This window comes from Rhinatrema bivittatum, chromosome 8 (genome assembly GCF_901001135.1).
Source record: "Rhinatrema bivittatum chromosome 8, aRhiBiv1.1, whole genome shotgun sequence".
NCBI classification, from domain to species: Eukaryota; Metazoa; Chordata; class Amphibia; order Gymnophiona; family Rhinatrematidae; genus Rhinatrema; species Rhinatrema bivittatum.
The window spans coordinates 272,550,717-272,563,313 of NC_042622.1; the positions used below are offsets into that span (position 1 = coordinate 272,550,717).

The 12,597-nt window shown below is 41.3% G+C and overlaps 1 protein-coding gene across 5 annotated transcripts in view; it reads right to left on the minus strand.

Moving 5' to 3' along the window:
• The window catches only part of RFX2 (regulatory factor X2), a 705,663-nt gene that overhangs the window by 596,863 nt on the left and 96,203 nt on the right, over positions 1-12,597 (minus strand). Inside the window, exon 1 of one of the 5 annotated variants that reach the window (XM_029610913.1) lies at positions 5,953-6,042. The exons of the other annotated variants lie outside the window; for them this stretch is intronic. The gene's annotated coding sequence lies outside the window, so the exon portion shown is untranslated. Of the gene's footprint in view, positions 1-5,952; positions 6,043-12,597 lie in introns of those variants that run through there. 5 annotated transcript variants of the gene reach the window in all.

Here is a 12,597-nt window from a genome sequence, read left to right on the forward strand (position 1 = left end):
GTAAATAACCGATTCACATCTACCCGTTCAAGACCTCTCATGATCTTGAAGACCTCTATCATATCCCTCCTCAGCAGTCTCTTCTCCAAGCTGAACAGCCCTAACCTCTTCAGCCTTTCCTCATAGGGGAGCTGTTCCATCCCCTTTATCATTTTGGTTGCCCTTCTCTGTACCTTCTCCATCGCAACTATATATTTTTTGAGATGCGGCGACCAGAATTGTACACAGTATTCCAGGTGCAATCTCACCATGGAGCGATATAGAGGAATGATGACATTTTCTGTTTTATTAACCATTTCCTTCTTAATAATTCCTAACATTCAGGTCGATACTGTAAGACCGCGGGAGAGCGGACGAACGCCCGATCTCCCGGCGCGCGCACCAGCCCTTCGCCGGTGCGGGCGATTCAGTATTTAAATGAGGTGACGCGGGAAAAACGGGGAAAAGGAGGCGCTAGGGACACTAGCGCGTCCCTAGCGCCTCCTTTTTGTCAGGAGCGGCGGCTGTCAGCGGGTTTGACAGCCGACGCTCAATTTTGCCGGCGTCGGTTCTCGAGCCCGCTGACAGCCACGGGCTCGGAAACCGGACGCCGGCAAAATTGAGCGTCTGGTTTTCAGCCCGACAGCCGCGGGCCGAATTCAATTTTTTTTTTTTTTTTTACTTTTTTTTTTTATACTTTTGGGGACCTCCGACTTAATATCGCCATGATATTAAGTCGGAGGGTGCACAGAAAAGCAGTTTTTACTGCTTTTCTGTGCACTTTCCTGGCGCCAGAAGAAATTAGCGCCGACCTTTGGGTCGGCGCTAATTTCTTAGAGTAAAATGTGCGGCTTGGCTGCACATTTTACTTACTGAATCGCGCGCGCATACCTAATAGGGCCATCAACATGCATTTGCATGTTGAGGGCGCTATTAGGTGCCGCGGGTGGGCCGCGTGTTTTCCTCCCCTTACTTAATAAGGGGTAAGGGAAAACACGCGTCCAGAGCAGGCTGACAGTGCGCTCCGACGGAGCACACTTTACTGTATCGACCTGATTGTTTGCTTTTTTGACTGCTGCAGCACACTGAGCCGACGATTTTAAAGTATTATCCACTATGATGCCTAGATCTTTTTCCTGGGTGGTAGCTGATATTATAGAACCTAACATCATGTAACTACAGCAAGGATTATTTTTCCCTTTATGCAACACCTTGCACTTGTCCACATTAAATTTCATCTGCCATTTGGATGCCCAATCTTCTAGTCTTGCAAGGTCCTCCTGTAATCTATCACAATCTGCTTGTGATTTAACTACTCGGAATAATTTTGTATCTTCCGCAAATTTGATAACCTCACTCATCGTATTCCTTTCCAGATCATTTATACATATATTGAAAAGCACCGGTCCAAGTACAGGTCCCTGAGGCACTCCACTGTTTATCCTTTTAAGGAGACTGCCCTGCCAGAGCAAGCTCACATGTGGGAGAGGAAGCTATGTATCCATGACACCAGAGATGAAGATTAACTTGGACCCATGGAGACTAGCTCACAAGAGCAAGGTGAGGATGAGCTCCCCTACCAATGGGAATGTTCCGGTCCCAGATTCCTTCATAGTCTGAGCCTATCTGGACCACACACAGACTCAAAATGCAGGTCCCACGAGGCACCAAGAAAAGGCACAAAAAAAAACCTGACAATTTGAAAGACAGGACAACACAAACAAGCTGCAGGAGCAGCATTATTTATTAGGAAAAGACGACACTTCTGCCAGACTGCAATGGGCACTAAGTCCGCCATGTATCCAGGTTCTACCAGTTTTTAAAGATAGGGATTTAATGGTGGCCAACAAACGAGACAAGAATCTAAGAGATATCTTAGCTCCGTCGGCATTACCATTGAAGTCAGTCCGAGATAGCAGGTCACCTGGCCATGGCCCATGTGGGAGATGTTCTGTTTGTAACATTAATTTAAAAACAGACCATTTAAACATACCGAGACAGCAAAGAATCTTTAAACTTAATACTTTCACTAAATGCAAAAGCAAAGGGGTAATATATATAGTGATCTGTCCGTGTAACAAATTCTATATAGGTAAAACGAAAAGAGATTTCAATAAACGGATAATAGAGCATAAAAGCTGTATCAATCGCCATATAACCTCAAAACCATTAGTAGAGCATTCCATAGAGTATAATCATAAATTCAATGATTATAGATTTTGTGTTATACAGAAACCAATACTGAGTTGGAGAGGAGGGAATGTAGATCGTTTACTGTTACAACTAGAACAAAAATATATATATGAATTTGACACTTTGGCTCCTAATGGTCTGAATGCTGAAATAGATTACTCTGTTTTCCTATAGTATGTTTGAGTTTATTTTTAATTTTTTTCTTATCCTCATGGTTTTACTTTGCCTACTTTTGTCCTGTACGGTTTTTACATATTTAATTTTCTTAATCCAGTTCTTAATTAATACTGTGATTTTTATACCTTGTGACTTTTTACTTGTTACTTTTGGACCAGGTTTTACATTTTTTAGTTTTACATAAAAATTTTTTGCTTTATGTGCTTGTTTTCCTTGACCAAATTTAACTGTTGATCCAACTCTCTAATTTTTTAGATGTAATTTACATTTCATATTGTTCAAATGGAATATTTTATTTTTGGTCTATATATAAGTTTCATATTCACTCTAAGTTTTACATTCAATCGCAGCACACAGTCTTCTGAAACGTCATGTTAGAGCTACACCCCCAGCATGATTGACAGGTCATTTTTTATTTACTAACGAATCAAATCACGTTTTAATTTTAAATTTAAAATTGTAAAAAATTCTTTACAGGTATGATTATCTTCGATTTGAAGAGTACTTTCTCTTTGCTTTCCCGTGTGTTTTTTGGTTTGGTTTTTTTTTAATCGGGACAATGAGTGACAGCTCCCTTTGGCGCCAAAACTTGAGTTTAAAAATGGAGAAGCAGTAGAGCCCTAAAGTTTGTCATATGGAGTGGAGACTTTGGAAGCAAAGCGCAAGATAAACAATTTATTAATTTTTTGAAAAAGGGTTAGCAGTCACGTCTCAGTTTTCATATATTTTTATGATACATTTATGGTACATAGATCCATTCAGCAAATCTAAGTTAAGTGATATGCGCTGCTTTGAATCTAGTATATGTGTTTCACGTAGGGTAGGCTATATTATCAACATTCCATGGTAACCATCTTAAAAAAAAATTTCATACAAGCTCTTTGCACATCGCGTCTCGTTCAATTATAGCACTATGATTTCTCACTGGCACGAGCAACCTAAACACTTTCATAATTTATAAAAAGAGCTGATTAGTTTGCTGCACTTGCACCGACACACTGTCTTTCTGCTGAGATTGACAAATTCACTGTCTTTAGTTTTACAAGTATATTTGAGGGAGTTTAAATACCAGACAATTTGGCTTTCAAACCTTCGGCACAGGGTGCGATCACTGCTTGATTTTATAAGTCGAATTAGTAATGCATTAGAACATCATTCAAATTTCGGAAAGTTATGTCTGAATACACAACCATATTTACATACACTGTATATGTTCCCCAGTACTATTGTCAATGATTACAATTATGATTTAAAAAGCACAAGTTTAGGGGTTTCTTAGGCACGCAATGGTTCACATTAATTTTAAATAGGTTTGCATCTTCGATATATTATTATCACTGCACTATATAACCACAATGACCTTTGCATTTAGGAGCTAATAGAAGAATTGACTCTACATGATGGAGATTCACTTTCAATAGAGACAAGGTCAGTCAACTCATCAAAATGGACAGCCTCAATAATAAAAATATAAATTCATAGTAACAACAATATACATATATTTGTTTATACAATCTTACAGATTTAAAGTTACTGCGGATCACAGATACACAGATCAATCCGATGCACAAGCCTATAAGCTTGCTTAGTAATCCTGAGTCCAAAACATTCTTATCCAAGGTAACAAATTTATTTTAAAAAAAAAAATTCTTTATGAAAAAGATTTTTTTTAAAAACTATAGAAAATCGCAAGATATTTTTTAGTACTTCTGATTATTACACATAATTTCCCTTGATATGTATAAATTAAATTAAGAATTCAGACAATTGAAATTGAATTTTATAGGCAAATTTTTATCATAGAGGTTTTTGTCACATTCACTAAAAAAAAATGTTAAATATTTGAAGTTTAATAATGATGTCTTATTTATTAATATTTTTTACGACTGATTTTTATTTACATTCATTTATTTATTTTTTAAATAATAAATGTTTTAAATAATTGAATACGTCTCCACTTCAATAAAGAATTGAAAAAGACCTTGGCATCTATCTTCTTTCCAGTCCAGATGTATTCCACACATTAAAAAAGGTGGAAAGGCAGCAAAACGATTACTGGCATGGTTAAAAGAGGAGGTGAAAGAAGCTATTTTAGCCAAAAGATCTTCATTCAAAAATTGGAAGAAGGATCCAACAGAAGAAAATAGGATAATGCATAAGCGTTGGCAAGTTAAATGTAAGACATTGATAAGACAGGCTAAGAAAGAATTTGAAAAGAAGTTGGCCGTAGAGGCAAAAACTCAGGTACATATATATATACACATACACACACACAGATATGTATATATATATATATATTAATTAAAAAGACAAGAATTGGAAACTGTTAGCCATGAAAGATATAGAATTAGTCATCTAAGATGAACTGAGAATAGCCAATCAATGTAATAAATAAAGCCACTGGGAAAGCTAAAGTATGCTCAGTTGCATAAGTAGAGATATTATCAGCAGGAAAAAGAAGGTAACATTGCCTCTGTTATAGGTCACTTGTGAGATACCATTTTGACTACTGTGTTCAGTTCTGGAAGCCATACTATCAAAAAAGACATTGAAAGGATGAAGGCTGTTCAGAAACAGGCTATTAAAATGATGCAATGCCTGCAAAACAAATACTACAAAGAAAGGCTAAAGGCACTCAAAATGTACTCACTACTGGAAGTCAGAAAGGATGATTTGGGGGGGGGGGGGGACGGACACACTTAAAAGAAACTTTCAAATTCTATGATAGGCTTCACTAAAGTATGGGAAGGTAAAAATTTTCCACATAAAAAGGACATTTAAGGGCAAGGGAAGTTGCAGGAAAGAAGCAACAAAGGAAATACAAGAAAATAATTCTTTACTGAGAAAGCGATGGATGTCTGCAGCAGCCTACTGGCAGAGGTTCCACCAACCAAAACCATGAAAGAACTTAAACATGGCTGGAATAGACTCCAAGTGCAGTGGTAAGGGCTGGTGGGGTATGTAGAAAATAGGATTGCAGAGTTCCAGAAGGAGCAATGAATGGACTAGAATAAGATGGGAGAGAATATAAAAATAGGTGGAAAATCTCCAGGTGGTTATGAATGAAGACTCATGATGCAAGATCTCAGCATTGGTTTCTACTGAACTGAAAATCCAAAGGAAAAGGACAACCTCATCAGCAGCAGCACCTAAGGCCACCAATGTCATACAGCTAGTCTCAGCAATGTGAAAAAGTTGAGCTATAGCAGAATAAATAAGAACACAAGCCGGGAAAGCAAATTTTACAAAATAAAGTAAAAGAAAAAATAAATAGCAAAATCATGAGAACATTTAAAAGTGGACTTTCTAAATATAATTTTAAAACAAAAATTAAAACGTGTTCCTGTGCCTCTCTGAGGAGTGGAACCAATTAGAGAGGAAGAAAGTACACGGTTATAGGAGAAGAATTTAGTATAGTCCTAGTACAAACTTCTGTATATTTTTCCATTATAAAGATAACTTTTACCAACAGTTTATAGGGCTACTTTAATAAAAAAAAACAAAAAACAGTCAGCAGTTTCATAAGTATTAAGCCATAATTCATGCTTTAATAACCAGAAGTCAAAGAAAATAATATCTCGTTTTGAGAAACTGATCATGTACCTTATAGTAAGGAAAAAATCCAAATGACCACAGTATATCCTGTCATGGACAACTCAAAACTCAAACACTGCTTAATCAGAGAAAAACAGATGCAGATGTTCAATTAAAAACTGGAGCCCACAGTCTTGGCTCTGTTTGCACTGACCCACATTGTTTGCTGAGCAACAACGGTTGCTAAGGGTGACACAGTCCACTCCCGTTTCCATGAGCTGGTTGCTGAGCAACCAACAGAATACTTCCCAAACTAAACAATGCTATCCCCCAGCCAATTCCCCCTATCTCATATTAACCAGATCTGAAACACAGACTATGTAATCTATTATTTTCAGAAGCTCTGAGAGGACTGAATTTATACTCTATAGTAACTATTCAGGTTTATTCTATTTGTTTTGAAAAAAAAAAAAATAGTAAGTGCTTAGCAGGTACATACATTTTTAAGTAACTCTGCTATACATCTTTCATTTTAAAAATCAACAAGTGAATTTTGGAAGAGAGATTTAAATAAATGTGTGCATCTGCTGTCTCTTCCTCTTCTACTAGTGAATATTGATATATACAACATGATTTAAAACAGTGAATTAATTGATTGGGAAGAAAATGCATACTAAAACATTTGCACAATTCATGGCATTTAAAAAGAGTCAGACAATTAAAACAATTAGCATAAAACATGCAAAATGAGATGTACAAATTCAGTTTCAATTAGACCTTGCAATATAGGTGATAAAAAAGCTTCTACTTTGAAATGTCCTTCTATTTGTGAGATTTCTAGAATATTTCAGTTTTTGATCTACTTTTGTTGTTTTGCATCAAAACAATTTACTGCACAACCTTTTAGTCTTTGTCCCTTTCTCCTCCACAGGGACTCCTATCCTTTTGCATCTAACTGCACATTCAATGTTATAAGTTAGTCTGACTACTGCTACAGTTGAAACAGACTAATTGCTAAGGAAAATTGAATCCAGTAGTCCTAAATGCTATCTGAAAGAGATTTCAACCATATTAAAAAAAAGGCACAAGAAGGGCACTGTAAGAACAAGTAGACCAATGAACAGAGTTCACGAGGAAGGGTATAAGTTGAGAGAAGAAAAGATAGATAAATGAAGAGCTGCTGTAAGCGAGTAAGAGAAGCTTGAACTGTATGTGTGGGGAACTTCATTTTCGGTTTTTATTTTTTCTGAGCGTTTATTTGGGTAGAGAGAAAGAAGGAGTGGGGATAGGGAAACAGGTGAGATTCTTAAAGAGAAAGGGGATGGTGATATAGGTAGGATGCTAAGAGAAAGAAGAAGGGTCTGAAGGGGAGGCAGGCGAGAGAGGTCTGCGGGAGAGAAAAGCAAGTTTGCTTACCGAAAACGGTGTTTTCCGTAGATAGATGAATTAGCCATGCTGTCTGGGTACATCCTCCATGCCACTAGGTGGCAGAGCTCTCTAAGATCACCCAAAGTCTTTTGGTGAGGTGATACTCCCTGCAAACCAGCCGTGTCTCCTCGAGGCACCTCAGTCCGTGTCAAAGCAAGATGAAATGCAATGCCGAACTGTTTGTGGAGGCGGGTGGGTCAGCATGGCTAATTCATCTGCTATCTACGGAAAACATCGTTTATGGTAAGCAAACTTGCTTTTTTCCCCATAGATAAGCAGCTGAATTAGCCTTGCTGTCTGGGAGTCACCAGCTTAAGTATTGAGCGTGTAGTTTATGTAATTGTTTATATGTAATTGAACGCTCGATACTATACAATAGGAGGACAGTTCCTATAAATGAGATGAAGTAGAATTGCTCTTGGATAGGATTATCCACCCCATCTCTGCATCATCTTTGGTTTGTTTGTCTAAACAATAATGAGAAGTGAAAGTGTGCAGTGATGACCCTGTGGCTGCTTTACAGATGTCTGAGATAGGTACACTATGAAGATGTGCGACGGAGGCAGCCATTGCTCGTACTTGATGGGCTTTGGGTGTGGAGGATAAGGTTTCAGAACATTTTTGGTACCAGAAATGGATGCAGTTAGAGATCCAGGATGATAAAGTTTGTTTAGATACAGGAAGTCCTGGAGCGTTTGGACTGAATGAAAGGAAAAGTTGTGAATGTCTGTTGGTAGACTGAGTTCGTTTCTTGTAATATGCAAGTACACATTTGCAGTCTAATGTATGGAGACGTCGCTCATTGTCATTTGCGTGCGGTTTTGGATGGAATGTTGGCAAAGTAATGGTCTGATTTAAGTGAAAGGTGGAGACCACTTTTGGAAGAAAATTAGGATTTGTACGTAGTGTCACCTTGTCATGGCAGAATTCAAGATAAGGTGGGTAGTATACTAGCGCTTGAAGTTCACTAATTCGCCTTGTGGATGTAAGGGCGACTAAAAATAGGACTTTCCAGGTTACGTATCGAAGATGGCAGTTGTCCATTGGTTCGAAAAGTGGTAACATGAGTTGTTCCAGAACTGGGTTGACATCCCATGGCACTGGTGGTTTCTTTAAGGGGGGGGGGGGTCATAGATGTAGAACACCCTTCATAAAGCGAGAAATTAAAGCATGACAGGCTATTGATTCCCAGTTGAGGGGAGTGTGGTAAGCTGCTGTGGCGCTAAGGTGAACACGAAGAGAGGCAGTGGCCAGACCTTGAGTATAAAGTAGATGAAGGTAACTTAGAAGAAGTGGACACGTTAGTGGGTCTGCCTTTGCTGAGGAACACCAGGATACTTAACATGCCCATTTGCATTGATAGTTCTGTCATGTTGATGGTTTCCTGGATGCGATCAAAATATAAGAACATGCCATACTGGGTCAGACCAAGGGTCCATCAAGCCCAGCATCCTGTTTCCAACAGTGGCCAATCCAGGCCATAAGAACCTGGCAAGTACCCAAAAACTAAGTATATCCCATGTTACTGCTGCTAGTAATAGCAGTGGCTATTTTCCAAGTCAACTTAATTAATAGCAGGTAATGGACTTCTCCTCCAAGAACTTATCCAATCCTTTTTTAAACACAGCGTACAGAGAAGGGCTACCAAAATGATAAGGGGAATGGAACAACTCCCCTATGAGGAAAGACTAAAGAGGTTAGGACTTTTCAGCTTGGAGAAGAGACGACTGAGGGGGGATATGATAGAGGTGTTTAAAATCATGAGAGGTCTAGAACGGGTAGATGTGAATCGGTTATTTACTCTTTCGGATAGTAGAAAGACTAGGGGGCACTCCATGAAGTTAGCATGGGGCACATTTAAAACTAATCGGAGAAAGTTCTTTTTTACTCAACGCACAATTAAACTCTGGAATTTGTTGCCAGAGGATGTGGTTAGTGCAGTTAGTATAGCTGTGTTTAAAAAAGGATTGGATAAGTTCTTGGAGGAGAAGTCCATTACCTGCTATTAAGTTCACTTAGAGAATAGCCACTGCCATTAGCAATGGTAACATGGAATAGACTTAGTTTTTGGGTACTTGCCAGGTTCTTATGGCCTGGATTGGCCACTGTTGGAAACAGGATGCTGGGCTTGATGGACCCTTGGTCTGACCCAGTATGGCATTTTCTTATGTTCTTACAGCTACACTAACTTCACTAACCACATCCTCTGGCAACAAATTCCAGAGTTTAATTGTGCGTTGAGGTGATGTGTGTTACGAGCGCAGGCAGGCCCCCTACCTGCGCGGCCAGTCGGGCTGCTGACATGCTTCTCTGCTCAGCTGTTCTTCAGCGCGGCGCTCCACCGCCATCCTCCATGGTCTGGAGGCCGCAGCAGTCATCTGCCCTGCGCGGCAGGACTGAGTCAGCGCCGGGAGCCTTCCTAAGCGGCTGGGTCTGCTGAAGCCGCTCCTGCTTCTTCCCAGGGTCCTCAGATGGTAGGGGAGTTGTCCTTGCCGCTGCCAGGGTCTTCAGCAGGCAGGGAAGCCGTCCCTGCCAGTGCCTGCAACATTCCTGCTCTTCTTTCTTCGCGGCTGGAGCCACTTCTGCAGCCTGCATTGCTCCATCCTGGGCCCTCCACGTGGCTAGGACGCCACCATTGTGTCTGCTCCTCTCCAGCTCTCCTTAGGCACGGGCGCGAGCCTCTCTTCTGTATTTAAAGGGCCAGCCAGGTTGGACCCTGCGAGCTCCTCCCCAGGCATAGTCCTCTTCAGCCCTACAAAAGAGCTCAGCATTCAGTCCAGCTTTGCCTTCACAAGGAGTTAGACGCTCCTGGGATCTTCCTGTCCTTCGCTCCAGGAGTCTCACTGTTGCATCGCTTCTTCAAGGTCCTGTGTTCCTTGTTCCTCGTGGGAGCTCCTAGTTTTGTTCATGTTCCAGTCCAGATGTCCGTCCTCCGTTCCTGATGTCCGTGTTCTAGTCTAGATGTCCTGAACCGCTGGTTCCTTGTCGCTACCTTTCCTGGCATGCCATGTCGTGGTCCGCGACCAGCCCCATGGGTGGAGAGAGTAGGGCACTTCGTGGAACAATGCCTTCCTCACTACCGCAGCTCAAGCCTCTGGGAGACTTCCACTTGAATTCTTGTCTCTGGTCTACGGAGTTCCTTGCTCCTGCTCCATCCATGTCAAAGACTCTGCCAGAACCTGTGCCATGCTAGCGTGGTCCGTGACCAGCCACTGGCGGCTGTGTAGGGCACGCCCCGGTGCAAGCCTCTTCAGTTTCTGGGACATGTTCCTCTCATTACTCCACTATCTCGTCTAGAGTCTACATAGTTCCCAGCGTGGTCCTCTACCAGCCCCGCGGGTGGGCTGTGTAGGGCGCGCTGCGTCGCAGTTTCAACCCAGCTCTTGACCCCGACTCCTTGTCTTCAGAACCTCGCTCCTGACTCCTTGTCGTCGTTCAAGTACCTACATCTTCACCTGAGTCTTCATTTGAATCTTCATGTTCCGGTCTTCGTTTTCCCCTGACCTCGGTCCGGCCTGCCGCTTCTTGTCGTTACCCAGCGGCAGTTCCGAAAGGGCTTGGAATGGTTGGAGGACTGTTCAAAGACCACCATTGCGTTGTTGGTCTTCCCAAAGCATGCAGGTCAGGTGGAGGGTCAGTACCTTCAGTCATCCTTGTCTTCGCTCCAGCCTTGTCCCTGCTCCGGATTCCATCATCTGTCTTCAGTCCAGCCCATGCTCGGGCATGCATCGCCTGCCTCGGCACCTCTTCGGAGTTCCTCTGGGGTCGAGCCATGGCCCAAGGACACACAATCCCCTAGAAAGTGGAACTGCTCTCCTAGCACTTCATAACAATGTGTTCAGATTTTGGAACGTGACCCTTTCAATCTCTATGCAATGAGATTCAGTGATGCGTGGAGCGGATGGAGCATTGATCCTCGTTGTTGGATGAGGAGGGTCGGGGCATTTCCTAGAGGTATCGGTTTGCAAATTGATAGTTGAACTAGATAGCTGTACCACGGTTGATGTGGCCATGCTGGAGCGATGAGGATCAAATTCGAACTGTCTTCGATGCACCTCTGTATTGTGCGGGAGATCAGTGGAATAGGAGGGAACGCATACAAGAGGTCCTGAGACCAGTCCAGGAGAAAAGCATCTTGTGTCAGCCGGCATGCGCTGGGATACACTGAGCAAAAGAGATAGACTTTCTTGTTGTGTTCTGTTGCAAAGAGGTCTATTTGAGGAAGACCCCAAATGGAGAAGAGTCGGTTGGCAACATTTTGATCGCGTTCCCACTCGTAAGGGTGAAAGATTCTGATCTAGGATCTGATTCCTTTTGCATGTCTAAATGTAAGATGGTACCCAGCTTTTCTAAGAATTTTGGATATAAAAGATCTTCTGGCAGAGAGTATGGTTCCTGTGGTTGTTCCTGTGGGTCCGAAGGAAACCCCGTAGAGGATGAAGGAGATGTTGGTGGAGATGTGGAATCCACAGGTGTGTCCTGTTTTGTAATTGGGGAATGTGGTCGATCTGGTACCGGTGATGACGGAGGTTCTACAGACGGTTCTCTAGATAGATGAACACTCTGTTCTCTAGAACTTACCAATGGTTGATTAGTCTATGAAACCCGCTAGAGACTGCGATAGCTGCCAAAAAGCCTCTTTCATTTTAGGAGGCATGATAGATTTACCTGTTTGGTTTGGTGAGTGATGTGGCCTCGGCTCTACCGGATGCCCATACTATGGAACACGATGCCCCCTGAACTCAGATTACAGAATAATCTCAAAACTTTTAAGAAAAATTTAAAAACATGGCTCTTTAAAAAAGCCTTCACTAAAGAGTGTGGAGGGTAGAGATTGAAAGTACAGAGTAATGCAGATGAGAATGAATTTACTCAATCCTACGTTTAAGTAGTAATATCTCAAAGAGATAGTAACTCAATAATATACCTGGACTTGACCAACATTACTCAAATAATGATTTTATTTATGAAATTGTAACCGAACTAAATTGGCACCTGTTAGAATGTACAATATCCTAGATTTACTAACCTTAGTCTATGTGCCTATTTGTAAACCGTTGCGATGGTATATAACTTAGCGACGGTATAGAAAAGTTTTTAAATAAATATATAAATTGGCGGAGGTAATGTAGCTGAGACGTCACTTGGTTTGTGAATTTTATCTCTTGTTCCTCTAGAAGAGGTGCTTGAAGACATGGATGCATTAGAAGATCTAAGGTGTATCACTGATCTATGTGAAGGTGCCTTAGGATGTTTACTCCTAGAAGAGATGGAGGTAGAGGGGCT